We start from the raw sequence: 18,807 nt of genomic DNA, 5'->3' as shown, positions 1-18,807 counted from the left end.
GTTTATCAAACATCTGATCATCGCATACCCTTTGCATTGTAGACGAGGAATCGACGTCCTTCGGGTCCATCAAAAATGGGACGATCTTTCATGTGTTTCATTAGCAGACTCAAAAACTCTCGTTTTGGGCCACCTGCATCAAGTCCTTCTTCTAGAATGCCAGAATCATCAGTAAATTTAACCAGCATGTCATTGGTTTCAGAGTATGACAACCGCCTGAAACCCCTGACTGCTCCATCCCAGACATTTGCTCTTGAGATGTTGAATCTGCTGACACTTCCATGATGAATAGCACTGGATAAGTTTGCAATGATGTCAGGTAGATTAATGTTAACGTCTTCCCTGTAATCACAAAAATGAAAGACCGAATGCAAGACTATACAATTTAGCATTGTTATTTGAAGTAGTATTTGATATTTTACAGTGCTCTGTCATCAATCGGTGAAGCAACTTCAACCAGCTCTTCATCCTCGTCCTCAATGCAGGGGGCACACAGGTCTGCATATTTACTGTTGAGAAATTATAATTCCAACATTAGAATAACTTCTATTCACCCTTTAATTATCTTTACCCATTTCACAAACCCAAACGTGTACTGTAGTTACAGATTTAAAATTACATATAAGACACAATTTTATTTACCTATAGGGACTCATGACTGGATTCGTTTCGTTTTGGTGATCAAGATCCTCTGTATCAGATATTACAATCTGGAAAAAAAAGAACAAAAATTGCATACTGTATATAAACATACATAGCTTTGTACTATTTCAGCAATAGCAAAAAACGTCATGCTGACATAAATTGCCCAAATACCTGACATGGCTGTATGATAGATGAAGGTCCTGGAGCATGTCTGAAACAGAATAAGAGTATTGGAATTAAAATGTCCAGATAAGAAGCTCATACAGTTCAATATTATTTATGATACCAACATTATAAAAAGGCTATGAAACCAATAAATATTTATATTAGGGTGGGGCAATAAAATAACAATATGTATTGCAGTATACTTTTCTCTCAAAGGAAATATGAGACTATTGCAATAGAGCTATCCATCCATCCATTTTATATGCTGCTTATTCCTCTAATCACTCTTTTTTTTCATTGACATAAGAATAGTCAATCCTTATCAAGTAGCGCAGCAACCAATCGCTCTGGGAACAGCATCATGTCCAGTTAGGGTGACTTGTTACCTGCAGCACAGTGAAGTAGCAGCGCCACCCGTGGAGATGTTTGGGCACCATTTACATCTAAACCAACCATTAAAATAAATATACAAGGAGAGATTAGGAGAATTTGCTTTTATTTCTTAGCTTATTCATTTGATATTGACAAAGACTTTGTCAATTTTATGTCTGTTCTCCTGTAAAACTTACTGTAAACTAAGATTTATGTTTAGAATCATTCTTTTTTGTTTTTAAATGTAATTGACCAAGCAATTGAGTGATCTGGTGTTTGTTGTCTTTTGAAACTGGAAATCTTTATCCCTGACTTTTGATTTAGTTTTTAACATGTACCTTTTTTTAGTTATCTGAAACGGATGTAATATGTTAATACATCCGTCTGTCTGAACTTATGACAGGAAATAAATATTTAAATCAAAACAAGCTTCTGAGGATTTCACATCTTACTTATGTGAAATTTTAAGTTCACCTTGTAATCGGAAGGTTGCCGGTTCGAGCCCCGGATCGGACAGTCTTGGTCGTTGTGCCCTTGGGCTAGACACTTCACCCATTGCCTACTGGTGGCGCCAGTGTTCGGCAGCCTCGCCTCTGTCAGTGCGCCCCACGGTGGCTGTGGCTACAATGTAGCTGCCATCACCAGTGTGTGAATGTGTGTGTGAATGGGTGGATGACTGGATGTGTAAAGCGCTTTGTCCTTAGGGACTAATAAAGCGCTTTACAAATACAGGCCATTTACCATTTACCATGAGCAACGGCACATTCAATATGTACAAATCTAGCGGTTTATATCGTGATCAATATTCCCTGAAATAAAACAAAGACATATATTGTATTGCCCAACTCTAATATATAGCAGAACAAGCTCTTAAATAACTTACTCCTTCTCTGCATGTTTACCATTAGGGGTACTCTGGTCTTGTGGTTTGAAAACCTAAGATGAAAAACATGCACTTTTCAAAGCTTTCACCAACTTCGTATCGCATTTAGATAGTCCATCAATACTTAAAAAAAATACTTTTTTAAAGAACATATAATCACACAATGAAAATAATAGACCCATGGATGTTACAGAATTATGATCATTATAGAGAAAAAAAATAGAGCACTCAGAGGACATGCACCTCTGCCAGGGCCACTCACAGGCCTCTGGCATGGTGGAGAGGGAAAAAAAGTACACACCAATGTGTCTGCCTGGTTGAACTCAGCTGTGCTTCTTGATGTAATCACAATCTCAGGGTCCGAGTCTGAGGTACCATCCTCTGCAATCAGAGCTGAGAAAGTAGACACATTATTAGTTGTTGTATATGTAAACACATCAAAATATAAAATTAACAAACCTCGTTTGAAGTGGCTCTCTGGGCAAATGAATAGAGAAATCCTGTTGTAGTTCTTTCCTATTTCCTCTTTGTAGTCTGCCAATCGGAATGGCCTTTCTGTCCCAGGCACATTTATCACCTCTGTGCAGTCAGGATACAAAAGGACATATGGTCCCTCCACCAAGTCCTTGTTGAATGTTCTCATTTTTTCTACAGCCTGCTTCAGGAGGTCAGGGGCTGTAATTTCGGGGGTAATAAATAAGGGCAGTGTTTTCCCTCTTAGCGGTTTTAAGTCGGTTTGTTGTGACACCATAAATCCGATATTGATCTACAAACAAATAATAAAAGCCAGATCACTTTAAGAATAATTGCCAAATCCTCGTTTATAAAGTTACCTGTGATGGCTTACCTTGACAGGTTTACTCTGTAACTTGAGTTTTAATTTTGCTCCACAGCTGAAGGCCTGACGCTCTTTGGATTTTGATTTTTTGTACTCCATGAACTGCTTGTATGACGGACATGTTTGTTCTGGTTGAATGAAAAACGTTTGACATCAAAACGGGGTTAGCACTCTCCATTACTAAACGTAGACGAGAATACAGTATAAGGAAACAGAAACAGAAACCGGAGCCAAAATGGTAAATAAACGTGCTATTTAACTGAAATAGCATAGACTGTCTGAAGAGAACAAAAAGTGAGTAATATATCAAAATTACTTTGTTCAGAATTTTCCGTTTGTTTTGATGTCCCCGGGGAGTTTGATCCTTCAGCCTGGTCTGTGTCCCGCAAAAGCTCCAGAGACCGTCCACAGGAAGCACAAAAAGGGGTGAAGAGGCTGAAGCTAACGCCACAAAACGGGCAAAACATTTTCCGGTTCTCTATGTAGTGCAGCAAGCACCGTCAGGGTGATAAGGAAGCGCTGTGAGGCGTGAGTTTCTCAACGTTTGTTGACATCCCGAATCACTTTTCTGAGCTACAAATATGGAGTAAGCCTAATCGTTGTGCCACTTCCGGTATTTCAGACAATCCCTTTCCGTCAAGGATTTTTAATTTGTTGTGGATTTTTGATTTGTTGCGGTTTTTTAATTTGTTGTGGATTTTTGATTTGTTGCGGTTTTTTAATTTGTTGTGGATTTTTGATTTGTTGCGGTTTTTTAATTTGTTGTGGATTTTTAATTTGTTGTGGATTTTTAATTTGTTGTGGATTTTTAATTTGTTGTGGATTTTTAATTTGTTGCGGATTTTTAATTTGTTGCTGTTTTTTAATTTGTTGTGGATTTTTAATTTGTTGCGGTTTTTTAATTTGTTGCGGTTTTTTAATTTGTTGCGGATTTTTAATTTGTTGCTGTTTTTTAATTTGTTGTGGATTTTTAATTTGTTGCTGTTTTTTAATTTGTTGTGGATTTTTAATTTGTTGCTGTTTTTTTAATTTGTTGTGGATTTTTAATTTGTTGCGGTTTTTTAATTTGTTGCGGTTTTTTAATTTGTTGTGGATTTTTAATTTGTTGCGGTTTTTTAATTTGTTGTGGATTTTTAATTTGTTGCGGATTTTAAATTTGTTGCCGTTTTTTAATTTGTTGCGCTTTGCACTTCCCAGCCACCGTAGTGAGCACTGTGTGGCAGCTGGAGTCAGACAACTGAAGCTCCCACAATCAAGACCACAAACAGCTTTCAAAGGAGATTTGAAGCTTTTCTGGCAGCAAGCTTCATGATTTATGGGACTGGAACTGGAACAGAAACTACCTGATCACCAATGGTGAGCTGGCATGGAATTATTTTTATGACATTTTATCAAAGTTATAAATAAGCATGCCCATTAACACATAGTGAGTGAGCATGTTGTCTTCCCACGCAGTGAACAGCGGATGCTAATGTTTTTGTCACTTTTTACAGAGTCAAACTCAAAGTAAGGTCAGTGCTTCCACGCTTTAAACGCTGCACGCTCACACTCTCTCCACACTCGATAGATTATCCATTGTTCATCTGCACACAGCTGCGGTTTTAGTAACGCAGTAACGCAGCGTGCTTACGGGAAAGTAACAGTAATCTAATTACCTTTTTTGCAATAGTAATCCCTCACTTTACTCATTTCTTGAAAAAAGTAATCAGATTACTGCCCATCTCTGGTTGGAGCTGTGCACTTGTGGGTTCAACCTTGTGTACACGTTTATCTTTGCTGTGTGTACTTGTACCTCTGAGTGGAAGCTGAACTCTTGAGTTCGAGTATCGAAGCATCAGCTGTGACGTTAAAGTCCAAACAGCTCGTTCATTTGACGTGCAAATGAACGAAGGTAACGCCGTTTTCATGTGGATGTGTCACTGAGACACTTTCCACATCCACAGCTCACAAAATGGGAAAACTATAGAAGTATAACAATGAAGAAGTTACTATGTTACGGGTCCCAAGGATGAAGACCTCGATGACAAATATGTTACCTGTAAAAGCAGGTGAAGAGCAGAGTAAGGAAGACACGATGCGTCTCTGCTTTCCTCCAGAACGTGTCTGAGTCTGATTTATTTCACACAAATAAATGCTATAAAACACTAAACATGAGCTTTCAATATACTGTTCAGCTGGTTCCTCATTCACATCAATTACATTTACTTATTTCACAACATCAGTGAAATATACTCTTTTTAACTGGTTCAGTTTCTCAAGTTCACACTTCTTTCCATAACAGCTACATCCTTTTATCATATCAATAAACACATCACATTGTCTTCTGCAGTGTCTTACTGGCTAAACAGTTCTATTCAATAACAGCATTGGTAAATACATTACATTTGTTCCCTCCAGTAATTTACTGGCAAAATCACTATTTAGTGCATCATGAAACACAGCTTGTTGAATCAACCCATGAATGCCTCTGTTAGCTACACAGAGTTGCTCAGAGTGCTTGTGTTACACTAGCTAATCTACTCAGTCACTTTAACAGAACTATTAACATTCACATCTCACAGAACTGATTTGATTGGAGCATTACAACACGTTTGCACAGAGCATAGGAGCGCACTGACTCTGCTTCACGAGCGCTCCACCTAACGAGCGGGCTCGCGGTGCGGTCGCGCGGGACACTCCTCTGGTTTTCTCCCGTGTTTACATATAAATAACTTTGGCGGACCGCCTTAACTCTCCCATTCACATTAACGTGGGTAACCATGGTGACAATAAACAACATTTTCGGTGCGAGCACCGTGTACCGACCTGTAAAAGCAGGTGAAGAGCAGAGTAAGGAAGACACGATGCGTCTCTGCTTTCCTCCAGAACGTGTCTGAGGAAGCAGCGGAAGGTGGGCTCCACTTACTGCTCCCCGAAACCCCGGAGCAAGCACCAAAGTTCCGCCCTCACTGCTTTCTAACATAAAATGAATCCCTGTTACATGGATTTTCTATCCTCTTAAAGAAACTGAAAATAAATACATATAGCAATGAAAAATGTCCCGTTACATGAGTGTTTTACACAAAATAATATTCATGTGGTCATTCCCTCACAGGGGTGCCACAACTACACTGCTGTTTTGACAGAGACACAGTGTGTTTATCTAACTTGGCTGAAGCCAAAGTTCTCCAGACAAATTCAGTCTGTTTCTGCCAAGTGTGAACTCACTGGATGAGCGCCAGATACACAGAATCAAAAAGGGATAAATTACTTTTCTTATGTCATGTTCCCGTCACAAACTGGCTCAAGGAGAGGGGAAGCAGGAGTCCACAGATGAAATGTTCCTATAAATAAAGTGGAATTTATTCAAACTTTACCAAAACTTCAACACATCAAATACAAGCAGTTCAGCAGGGAGTGGATGTGTGTTGCATGTGCCAGGTGGATGCAGAGAGAGGCCAGGGCCACGTTCAAACCTGAACACGCTGCACAGTGTTTTGTTCCATTTGTTAGGGATGAATGAAATGCTTCCTTGAAAGGATGTGTGCAGTCACCAGTGGGCGTGGAAGCATGTGCGCCCTCATTTGGTGGGTGTGCAAGAAAAGTCATCCTGTCACACAGCAATGCCTACATAAATCACACCACTCTGCTTAAAATAATAATGTTTAGTGAAGCAGGTGAAGCAAAGGGCTGCTTTTAATAGGCTGGGAGACCCAGGTGTGCTGCTTTAGCTGCTGAGCCTCTTATGACAGAACAGCGGAGAGTGGTAAGAAGGGAGGAGGGGGTCTGGCTGTGTTTGTGAACGATAGATGGTGTAACTCTGGGCATTTCTCTATCAAAGAGACGCTATGCTGTAAGGACATTGAGCTGCTAGCGGTTAGCATGAGACCGTACTATCTACCACGAGAGTTTACACACGTGATTATGATAGCTGTGTATGTCCCGCCCTCTGCTAACGCTGCAGCAGCCTGTGAGGTCCTGCACACTGTAACCAGCAGACTCCAAACACAGCACCCTCAGGCCCTTTTCCTGATCTCTGGGGACTTTAAAGATGATGTAACCATTTAATTATGGTTACATAATTAATTATGTAATTAATTATGCAAAATGCAAAACGCTCAGCTGTGTCTCCAATCAAAGCTCTGTAACTTCAGAGGTGATGTTCATATGTTGACTAATGGTTTTCTTTTATTTTTGATGTACTGCAGAATATTTGTATAAAATCCAGGCCAGGAAAATCTCCTTCATGTGTTTCTGTGTTTTGTCTTCAGCTACGTTGACACAAAGGCCTCTGCTGTGACGCTCACACCTTTGATAAAGTCTGGAGAGTGTCAGCTTCCTGTTTATAGATACAAAAATATGTAATGTTGTGAACTCTGGCCGCAGCGGCGCAAGAAAAAGGAGAATTACGGGAAGCACTCACAACAGGTAAAATCAAAATAACAAAGTAAAGTAGGATAAAATAAAAACCAACAAAAGAACAACACAATATACTTCCCCGTACTGTTACTGCTAACCTCTGTTAACCTAGTAACTCTTACCTTCTAACTGACAGCTGGTCAATAAACGAGCTCCATAAACGCTCCATATTCACCTTTACATGGAATATAAAGGGAAAAGAAGAAACACAGTGCTGTGTCAGCGTTACACATATAGATATATCCTTGCTTTTAATACATTTGAAGGTGGGTGGGAGAGGTGCTTCTCCGCGTAGTCTACGGTCTCTTTGGGATCGCTAAAGCTTTTCCTCACATCACCATGGGTCACTAACAGCTTTGCAGGGTATAGCAGTCTGTACCTGACGCCGGTCATCCCACGTAGTCTTCCTCTCATATTTGCAAATGCGGCTCTGCGTTTCCAACAGAGGGAGGGAAATCTGGGAGGATGTTTATTTTAAAAACCCTTATACATCAGGTTCTTGTTCTCTGCAGCTTTCAGCAGAATCTCCTCACCAATGTGGTAGTAGTGCAATCTCAAGATGATGGGCCGAGGAAGATGACTTTGTTTGGGACGCTGGCGATTCACTCTATGTGCTCGATCGATGAGTGGCTTCTCCTCGAGAGATAGCGCCTCCGCCAACAGGTGTGAACCAACTCAGTCATCTTGGGTCCCTCTGTGCCTTCTGGTATTCCTGCAGTTCTTAAATTATTCCTCCTGGAGTGCCTCAAGAGCTCCACATCTCTCATCTAACTTCTTTACCTCCGTAGACAAACGCTCCACAGTGGCCTGGAGAGTGGCGATGGTGTCAGAGTGGTTCGAGGCACAGTCCTGCAGTTCAGTCAAAGTGTTATCATGCCTGGCCACGTCGCTTTTTATGTCCGAAATTGAGGGCTGGATGCTCTGGTTCAAGGATGATATCTCGCCTCCTATGGTGGTAGAAATCTCTAATATGCAAGTGTCCAGTGCTGGTTAGTTAGTTCTAGTTCTAGTGGTTAGTGGGGCTTTATTTGATGATTCTAGTGTGTGTTACATTGTTGTCATATTGTTGGGTCGCAGAGCTGCACAGTGTTACAGTTTCTGTAGAGTCTGGTATAAGGAACTCAGATCCCTCTGTGAATAATGTTCACTGAAACTGATCTGTAGTTAATGAACTAGTCAGGATTTACACTAGAGAATGTTTCTGCCATTACATGGCCTGTATTTGTAGAGCGCTTTACTCGTCCCTAAGGACCCCAAAGTGCTTTACACATCCAGTCATCCACCCATTCACACACTGGTGATGGCAAGCTTGTAGCCACAGCCACCCTGGGGCGCACCGACAGAGGCGAGGCTGCCGGACACTGGCGCCACCGGGCCCTCTGACCACCACCAGTAGGCAACGGGTGAAGTGTCTCGCCCAAGGACACAACGACCGAGACTGTCCGAGCCGGGGCTCGAACCGGCAACCTTCCGATTACAAGACGAGCTGCCAACTCTTGAGCCACGATCGGCCCACATATTGTTGTCTTTTGTTGCAGACACCAAGTGTTGAGATCCTGTCTCAACCTCCTACATTCTTCCAGCAGGTTACACATTATTTTTTGTATTTGGAATCAAATATATGTGTCAGTTGGGCCTAGTGCAGGGGTCAGAAACCTTTAACACCCAAAGAGCCTTTTGGACCCGGTTTCCACGCAAAGGGTCAGGGTTCGGGAAAACACTGGGAGCCGCAAATACTTTGTGACATCTAAAATGAAGATAACACTGTGTATATTGTTTTTACCTTTATGCTTTGTGTGAACAACTACAGTGTGTTGCTTATGAAATCCATGAAGTGCTACAGAGAAAATTACATTTGATTTATGTAATGAACACATTTTGAGCTCTTAAAGAAATATAACAAAGGAAAGCTGAACTACAATGATCCATGTAGCAAACACAAACTGTTATATCGCCTTTGGGCTTTTGGAGCCTTGACCTGACTTTTAAAAAAAGCGCGTTCATGCAAACATCGTCGGGTCTGCCGTGATATGTTTACAACGGGACTTCTGCTCCTGAACCTCTGCGCACAGCGTCTGCAGGTAAGGTAACTTTATTTATACCCAAAGGCAAGGTAAATTTGCTTTACAGACAAATGGCAGCATTTGACATCCCTTTAAAAACACACATACCTAGTAAATATATAAAACTCACTGTGACACATACTTTAATATTTCGAATCAAAAACATTTCTTATTTAATTCAGTGACAGCAACAGGTACAAAGCTATTTTTATAACGCTTTGTCCTGCATCTCAGAAATAGAAACCTCCGTCCTGAGGGAAGAAGCTGAAATTCACCCCTTAGAGGATGGGAACCATTTTTAAGGATTGATAAAGCCATCCTCTGTACCTGCTCAGAGTACAGGGAGGCTAAACAAGACTGTGGCTCACCTATCAGACGACTGGACCATCTCACTATCTGATTCAGAGAGTTTTTCTCTGTGACAGAGGTCTGACCGAACCATGCCACCAAACAAAAGGATAAAACAGACTCAATAAAAGAACGAGAAAACAAAGTTAACATTTTTTGGTCAATGTGGAAATGAACAAGTTTCCTAAGGCAATAAAGGTGCTGGTGACCCTTTTTACAAACTGATTTGCAATTTTGATCAAAGTTCAGTTTTTCATTGATTATGGTCCCAAGATATTTATATGATTGTACTTGCTCTATTTTCTGACCTTTAATTAAAGTGACTCCGTGCCCATTTTGTTGTTTCCTAAAATCAACAACCATGTCTTTTGTTTTAGATATGTTCAGCTGGAGATAAGACTCCTCCCACCACTGAACAAAGTCATCAATGACTGGGCCGTGGTTAGTTTCACCCTCTTTCAGTAAGCTGACAATAACAGAGTCATCTGCATATTTAATAATGACCCTGTTTTCATGCCTGCCCTGACACATGTTTGTATAGAGAGTGAATAATAAGGGCGATAGGACGCAGCCTTGAGGAGAACCTGTGGAGGAGAACACTGGGTCAGACAGAACCCCATTTATTCTCACTCTTTGTGACCTGTCAGTTAGAAAATCTAAAATCCAGCCCAGCAGGTTTTTCCTGATTTCAAACTGTTCTAAAAGTCTTTTAATTAAAATATGGGGCTGTATTGTATTAAAAGCCGAAGAAAAATCAATGAAAATAAGTCTTGCAAAAGTCCCTTTACTCTCTACATGTTTAAGAATCAGATTTATTAAAGTCAAAAGTGCGTCCTCACTCCTCTGTTGGGCCTGTATGCAAACTGCATTGGATCCAGCTGACCTTCAGTCTCTTCATAATCACATTTCTGATGATTTTTTCAAAGACTTTCATGACAACTGAAGTGAGGCAACAGGCCTGAAGTCGTTTAGATTTAGGGACAGGAACCACGACTGCTTCTTTGCAAAGAGAGGGCACATGTTGTGTTTGCAAGGATTTGTTAAAAATAACCTGAAATATAGGCCTGAGTTCATCAGCACAAGATTTAATTAGGCGGCCACTAATATTATCAGGACCTGGCTCTTGTTCACATTGACTGTATGAAAGGCCTTTTTAACATCGCTGAGTTCAATGATAAAGTGCTGAGTATCTCTCAGTTTCTGTTTCAGTTCCCAAATATCCTCGCTGAAATCAGAAGAACTAAAACGAGCATAAAACATGTTTAAAGCATTTGAAAATCTCTGTCTGAATTAAAACATCTAAAATGACCTGACTGCTGCTCTGGGGATTTTGAAACCCTGCTATGGTTTTCATACAAGTCCAGGCAGACCCAAAAGTTTTTGCAGCAAATTTGCTTTCAAGAAGGTTTTTGTCTGTTTTGCTTTCAAGATCTCGATGTTCATTTCCTTGGTAGCTGTCTGAAAATCGGTAACAGCCCCTCTTTAAAGGCCTGTCTCTTTTTCCTTAAACAGGATTTGACACTTTTAGTGACCCATGGCTTATTGTTAGCGTAAATTTTAACGTGCTTACGGGGTATAATCATGTCTTTACAAAATACTGCACAGGAGCTAGTAACATCCACCAAAGCGTCGAGATCATCTCCACAAGACTGAAGACGGGGCTGTACGAAGTCACTTTATCTCTACAGGACTGTAAGCTGTCGTCTGTGAGGCGTGAGCGTGTTTGTTTGAACACAGTTCACGGTGGAGAACAGCTGCTGACATAATGTGGATCCCAAGATCCATAACTGGCCTACCTGGGGCTGAAAGTCTCCATAAATGCAGGCGTTTCGGCGGCTACACCGGCTTCCACGAGTGTGACGCTTATTTTGAGAAAATAATAGAATATAAATGTATTTTTATATTCCAATATCACAATAATCTTCCAATGTAGAACTACAAGTTAAAAAAGAAGTAACATAAATCAAATCCACTTCAGCTAAATACTTCTCATTTATTTCCATCTTACATGCTGTGACTGCAGCCATTCCCACATCTCTGTGAATGGGACTCATGGACATGGATCAGTGGTTGTTGATCAATGGTCCTGAGAATCTGCATAATTAAGATGAAGGAACGGAGCTCCCAGCCCATCGTTCCTGCAGCTGCTTTCAGTCTTTATGCAAATGTCCTGTTTGTAAGACTGAAACCTGCAGCTGAGACTGAAGACGTCACCTGATGATGACGACACGTTTCTCCCACAAAACGCTGCGTCCAGATGAACAGAAGCAACAGACTCACTTTCCTGGATGATTGAGATGCATCAAGACTTCATTGTGTGTTACTTCTCATTCAGCACAGACACATTATTCCTGTTAGGTCATGTCAGCTGTCACTCAGTACAAGCACAACTGTGAACAACACAAACTTCTCTTCAATGTGTCACAGAAACACTAAGTGTGAGAGCCTGTATGACACACAGGACAGACTGTAAGCTCTGCTGGCTGCACAGCACTTTGTAGCAGTTTTCCAACATGTCCTCCACCCGTGATGTCAGTGGTGGGACCCCAGTCACAGCACTCAGCACCACCTCCTTTAAATGGATTTTATAGCAGTTCCTCCCGTTACTCGGTGCAACGCTTCTTAAATGTGTTTTTGCAGGATAAAACACAGCAGGTGGTGTAGAGAGGACGTCAGCTGACGGAGCAGAGGGAGGCAGACTGTGGATAAATGACAGAGTGAGAGGAGAGCAACCATGACAGAAGCACAGGTGTGGCAGATAGAAGTGGCTTTATAGACACTTATTGTCAGTCCTCGTGCATGCTGTGGAAATAAGTGTCTGTGTCATGAGGTGACATGTGAGCTTATCTTTGGTCAATAAAGCTGAACGACCAGTTTTCACTTTGCTTGTTACGCTTGTTTAGTGACGTCTGGGTTTCTGTGGAGCCCGAATTTTGATGAGTTCTGGTGAAATCATCTGAGATCATCTGAGCATCGGTGAAGAGTCAGCAGAGAAAGTGTGGGACAGAAGTTTGCTTTGGACACATGGACTGAAATCAAAAAGTAACAAACAGGATTTCCAATGGACAGTATGGAGAAGTGAAAGTACACAAAGGCTGTGCTGGAACACGTGTGTTACACTTTTTGACAGCTGAGAACAAAACACAATATTTTGCATCATCTCTGCAGTGTCTCTTCTTTCCTCTGCTGTTGTGCTTTTAGCTCCAAACTGTTTCAAATGGTTTGTCAGCAAGCTGACCTCTGACCTCTGCAGTACTAACTCCTGACCCGTACAAAGAGCGGGCGTTTCTGACCTTTGACCTGCAGCTGTATGTCTCTCAGTCTTAGTTCTTCTCTCCGTCACTGATGGAGCAGGTGTAGTTGCTGCTGACAGTCAGTCGTTTGTTTTCTCAGAGTGAGGCTGAAGTCTGAACTGTTCAGAGCATCAGGTCTCATCAACGTGCGCTGCTGTAACGCCGCTTTGTCCTCTGAGATCACCAGGTATGAAACCTGAGTGCTGACAGAGCAGCATGTTCCCCCTCATTCACCTCCACCACCACAGCCAAGGCATGCTGGGAAACTGAGGACACACAGACGGAGAACTGAAGTGTCTGCTGTGTGTTCATCTCAGAGTCCTCACAGGTGACACATTAGCTCCAGAACACCAAGCCAGGTGTTTGAAGCCTGACAGGGATTCTTCCCATCCAGAGGGAGGATTTAGCTGCACAACAATGAACATTAGTGTGTAGTTTAGAAACACAGACTGTGCCTGCACTGCATCTAGTGAAGAAAAGTGTTACTGCGAGAGAACCAGGCTCCTTTAAAGCAGCTGATATTAAGGTTGAAAAATCAACAATAAGCTGATGTAATCAACGTTTCACAAAATGGTCAGCAGCTAAAATCTGGAGCCGTTCTTTGGTGGTAATTAACAGTTTGTTCTTGTTAGCTAATTATGTCATTAAAGGTAGCAGCAGAAGCCTTGTGTTGAAAGCCCATTCACTCACACATTCACACAGTATGTGTGTGTCTGTGTTACACTGTGGACATCCCTTCTGTTGGAGCGCCATCTTGTGGCAGGTTTAAGAAATGTTCTTCTTGTAAATCCAAACTGATGCACCTCCATAGCAGACTGTGGAGGCTTTCAGTGACATGAAGACTTGATTTATACTGTCATATTCTCCTGTTACACAAAGCACAGCACGCTGAACATGGATGAACTGAAACTCCCAGCATCTGACTGAGGAAAAGCACAAATCATTCTCACACTGACTCCTGCTTGATTTTAGATTTGCTTTCAAATCCTCACACTTTCATATGAAGCACTAAATGGGCTCCAGACTGTTTATCTCAGCTTCCTGTCAAACACACTGCTGCTCACACCGAGGCTCAGTTTACTCCTCCAGCCTGGCTTAACCTGCTGTCTGTTAAAAACAGTCCCACACTCCTCTGTTTAATCCTTCTGATCAGACTCTTTGATTTTGTATTGTTTTTACCTGAAGTTGTGTTTTTGACATGGTTCTGTCTGTGAAATAAAGCTCACACACACACTGCTACAGTCCTTCATACACTTAGAAACGAAGCTGCTCCTTTCCTCAGTGCTGACACATAAAGAAGAGTTGGTTTTATATCCAACACGTCTCTGTTCCAGAAAACAGCTTCAGCAGCCTCTGAGTCTGAACTTGGAGTTGGTTATAAGCCACAGGCCTGTGTGCACAGCAATGAGGAAATATAATGCAGTAAGTGAAACATGGATGTGTGGAACAGATTATCCCAAAGGTTGATTCTGTTCATCTGGACGTTCTCAGTGAAACATTTGGTCTCTCGGTCAGGTGACTCCTTTAGTCTCAGCTGACTGCAGCTTTCCAAACCTTTGTCACTGGATCACTCACTTCATCTCCAACGTGTCCCTGACACAGACAGCTGGAGCCGTTACAGCAAAATCATTGATCATCGTTTTTAGAACATTAGCTGGTGTTGGTGGGCAGGCTAGCAGTGCTAATTGTTAGCACTAGTTCTGCTGCTCTCCCTTTGTCTCTGTTATTGTTGGTCTTTAGTGAACAATAGAAAGTGTCTTCATGAGACTGTTGCCTAATGTTCAAATGTAGATAACACCACCTGCACCAACCTGTTACACAGCACAACCCTCTGGTGTAGCTTTGGCTGGAGCACATATTGGCAGCTCCAGTGACATCACCACTCCATGGTGACATCATCTCTACAGACTGTGGCTGTTACATATCCTCACCTGGTAATAATAAGACTGTCCTCAGCTGCACACAGCTCCAAGATGAACAAACTGAAGTAAATACAAATTAGAGTTACGATAGATTGAAATCTTGTAATCAGAGCTAATTCTTAGTGAAACTCTCACAACATCATATCATGATCCTGGGTTAGTGTCTCGGTCTCAGATCACAACATCAGCACAGGCTTGGCTTGGGTGAGGTATTGAGTGGTTCTTGTCCATGACAGCTGCAGGTACAGTGCCATCAGCCATGCTGCACCACATGTCTGCCCAGGAACATTAGTGTGGCTGAGTCTCATGTAAACATTGTGCTAAAGTGGTGGGAAAGTGGCTGCAAGCTGGCTGCACTGTGTCCAATACTCTCAGTATGATATCCACAAACCTCTGAGTGTCACAGAGTGGGCCTGTGCTCAGCTCACTGTGCCCCATTCAATTCTACTTGCATAGTTTTACAAGTAAAATTAAATATACAAGTTGCTCAATGATAAGTTATTGTAGTAACAACTAAGTCCATGGTTATTATTTGTTAATAGGAGCTTAAAGCTTCTGCACCAATCATGGAGCACCAGGTTTAGAGCATGTGCTCAGCTCAAAAAACATAAAAACAAAAGTAGATTTAGAAGCTGAACAGAACTGAAAACATTTAAAGTGACAGTCAGCACAAATCCAGCTGACATCTCCATCCAACCCAAGTCTTCATTTAAAGTCATTATAACTGTGACACACGTTTGTTACAGTATTAATCCTGCCTGATGCTGCAGGGCCAACATCATGAAACAGGCTCAGCATTTATTTCCATTATGAAACTTTATCATTAAAAACAAACCATTGTTCTGCAGTCGTCCCAGGACTGTCGGTCAAACGTTCTCTCCACATGTTTAAGGCTGAGCTCACTTTATCGTCTGCCTGAAGGAGGGAAGCAGATGTTACTAAACATCACAATAAAACATATGAAATGGGTGCACATGAGGAACGTCTGCACTGTTAAAGCCATGCAAACATCTTCACACATGAAGCAGCAACACCTCTCAGTTTAGCAGCAGCTGGTAAAAGCCACAGTGATCCTGGAGCCTCCCTGAAGGACTCGTTCATCAGTAACTGTCAGGAGGACGATTAAACCTGCTGCACACGTCCTGTAGTTACACACTCGGGAGGAAAGACGACGTCCTCGCTCTGCAACATGATCTGTGTTTCATCCAGGACGCTCAAACACAGACTGGTTTCCAAATATTAGACGCACTGGTTCTTCATGCGTTTCTACCTGAGCACTCAGAGTCATTTCTACAACAGGCCTCCTTCACCTGCTGGTGCCTCTGTTTCTGTGTTTGGCTGTTTCCATCAGTGCCTGATGTTTGTGATCTTTGATCTGTTCTGAAGTCTCTCTTTGTAACACAAATGTTGTTTGGCTTCTTTTGCAAACAAGGCAAAAGAACTTTAATGGATTCATTTGCTGATCTTACTTTTCTGATGCAAAGCCGTCCTTTCAACGCTTTAGAAAGAAAACCCAACAATGTTTTTAAAACTTTCCCAAAATGTAAAAGCTATTAAAACCATAAACTTCTGCTCCTTGATCATGTGATTCTTCTTCTAGACTGTCTGTAATTGTTATTGCTGTTGTCAATAAAGTTGTTTTTTATAAGTCATGTTGTAAAGGAAGCTTGTGGCGAGGGAGGAGGGGCGACTAAAAGCAGGTTCATATAGTGGGAAAGTCCTCAGGTCATGTGAGGATATTTACTGATGCGTCAACACTGTCAGATAAAAGAACGGCTGCTGCATTTGTTCTCCCACAAATAAGTTTGGTGATGAGTAAAAGAATTACAGATGATGTGGCAGTTTATACTGGGAGCTGGTAGTGATGTTACTGGCTTGAACTGGGTGGAGGACGCACTAATATGGAGGTATGTGGTTTGCTGGGACTCTAGCAGCGTGCTAGTGAGCACAGGTGATATGTCTTCAGACTCTAGGCAACATATTGTTTTTGATATACTTCATTTACTGTATAGAATCAAACACAGAGGGACAGAAGTGGATTTCTTATGGCTCCCTGTGAATATCGGTGTTGATGCAATGAACAGGACGATAAGTTTAAAAAGGTGCAGCAAGAAGAAGTCGTGCAGGTTTGACTATAAAATACAGTGAAAGTGAGGTGAAGAGTATAATGAAGGTAAAGATGAAGGACGAGTGGCAGGCACACTGGGACAGAGACGGGAAAGGCAGATATTATTATACAGAAAACAGTCGTGTAGAAGAAGCTGCAGCAGAGACCAGGATGGAATCTGGAGAGTCAGAGTTGGTCACACAGGCTTGAATAGCACACTTAAAAAGGTAAACATGACACAGGAAGTGTGACTTCTGTGGACCAGAGGAGACGTTTGACGGGTTGTTAGCGTCGTCAGGATGCTGGATGGAAACGCTGTGCCTGATAGGATGATTACAGGCTGGACTTTGTCTTCCTGTTACAGATGGATCCAGGCCCTGGATGACTGCTGGACACACATGACCCACACTAGGCTGCCTTCATCCATCCTTTCCTCCTTCACTGAGACTCAGAGTCAGCATGTATGTATTTATCAGTGATTTGAATCCTTTCATTACAGAGTGAAGTTAAAGTAGACGTGTGAACACACTAATAAACACAAAGGGACACAACTACTACTCCATGATGGAAAGCTGAAGTATTACACAGCTTTATGAACCTCCTGTTATCCTGGTAGACGAGTACAGCAATAAATCTTTTACTTGAACATCTTCTGGCTCCAATAAGCTTTGAAATGTGACCATGAAGTTAGAGACACACTGACTGAAACCCACAGCTGTGACTGTGGATCACATCCACACACAGTGTAGCTGCTGTCTCTGTGTGAGCCTTTGCACTGCTGCTCGCAGCACCGTTATATCACTCAGCGCTCGCTGCTGTTATTGAATCCACTTTTTACTGTCCGTGCAATCAAGCTCCTCTGCAGAGCTAGAAAATATCTTCGAACCAGTTTATGTGTTAGGGGATCCTTTGCAGCTGTGACTGTTGCCTCTGTTTTTGTCCTTTGGTTCCTGGGAGCCTTTTACATTTCCATCAGCAACAAATATCTGAACAGGCTTTATTGTAGGAAATACAGGATTAAATAGTTGTCATTATTTATTAGATGTTGTTAAAGATGATCAGATGCTTGTTTAGTTTAATGCTGTGGCTTCAGTCAGCATCACTGTGCTGTATAGTTTTATTTTTCTGATCCTTCTGTTAAAGTTGCTGAATAAAAGCTGGTTGGTCTGCACCTCACCTCTGCCTCGAGCCTCCTTCTTTAAAGCAGCAGAGGCTCTTCATTCAGGTATCACAGCTCGAGTTGTTCTGCAGGAGACCCAGAGTACTGTCCTTGGTCCATAATGACATTAACTTTGATTCATGTCAACACGAAGCCTGAACGTCTGTGATGAACACACTATCAGCATCACTGACATATTTCATCATTTAAAAACACTTCCTGTCACTGTGGTTGTTACAGTGACATCATGCAGTTTGTGCTTTGACCTCCAGAGGGCGACAAATCAGCACAGACAGAGAGCTCCATTCAAACTTTGCTGCCATCAGGAATAATTCTTCAAATATAATCATCAGTGTTTGAGCAGTTATGATATCAGGGACAATCTAGACATGTGTGACAATACTGAACATGTCACATGACACACCTCAAACATCATGTGATCCACTCTCAGTCTGCACTTTCAGTCATGACTTCATGAATTTATGATCAGTTTACTCCTGAAATATTCAAATGCTGCAGGGTGAAGAACAACAAAGTGCTGACACATGTTTGTGTTTCAAACAAGAAAACCAGCAGAAATAAATCATCTTTGGACAACATGACAGAGATTAGTG

The 18,807-nt window shown here is 41.8% G+C and overlaps 1 protein-coding gene across 1 annotated transcript in view; it reads left to right on the top strand.

Annotated features, from left to right (window-relative positions):
* Positions 1–17,370: 17,370 nt before the first annotated feature.
* LOC309702270 (uncharacterized protein) overlaps positions 17,371–18,807 on the top strand; it is a 253,656-nt gene continuing 252,219 nt past the window's right edge. The window contains exon 1 of the mRNA XM_082526857.1: positions 17,371–17,495. The gene's annotated coding sequence lies outside the window, so the exon portion shown is untranslated. The remainder of the gene's footprint in view (positions 17,496–18,807) is intronic.

This window comes from Aulonocara stuartgranti, assembly GCF_965226115.1.
Source record: "Aulonocara stuartgranti genome assembly, chromosome: 3".
NCBI lineage: Eukaryota > Metazoa > Chordata > Actinopteri > Cichliformes > Cichlidae > Aulonocara > Aulonocara stuartgranti.
This window is presented reverse-complemented; position numbering and strand designations above follow the sequence as displayed.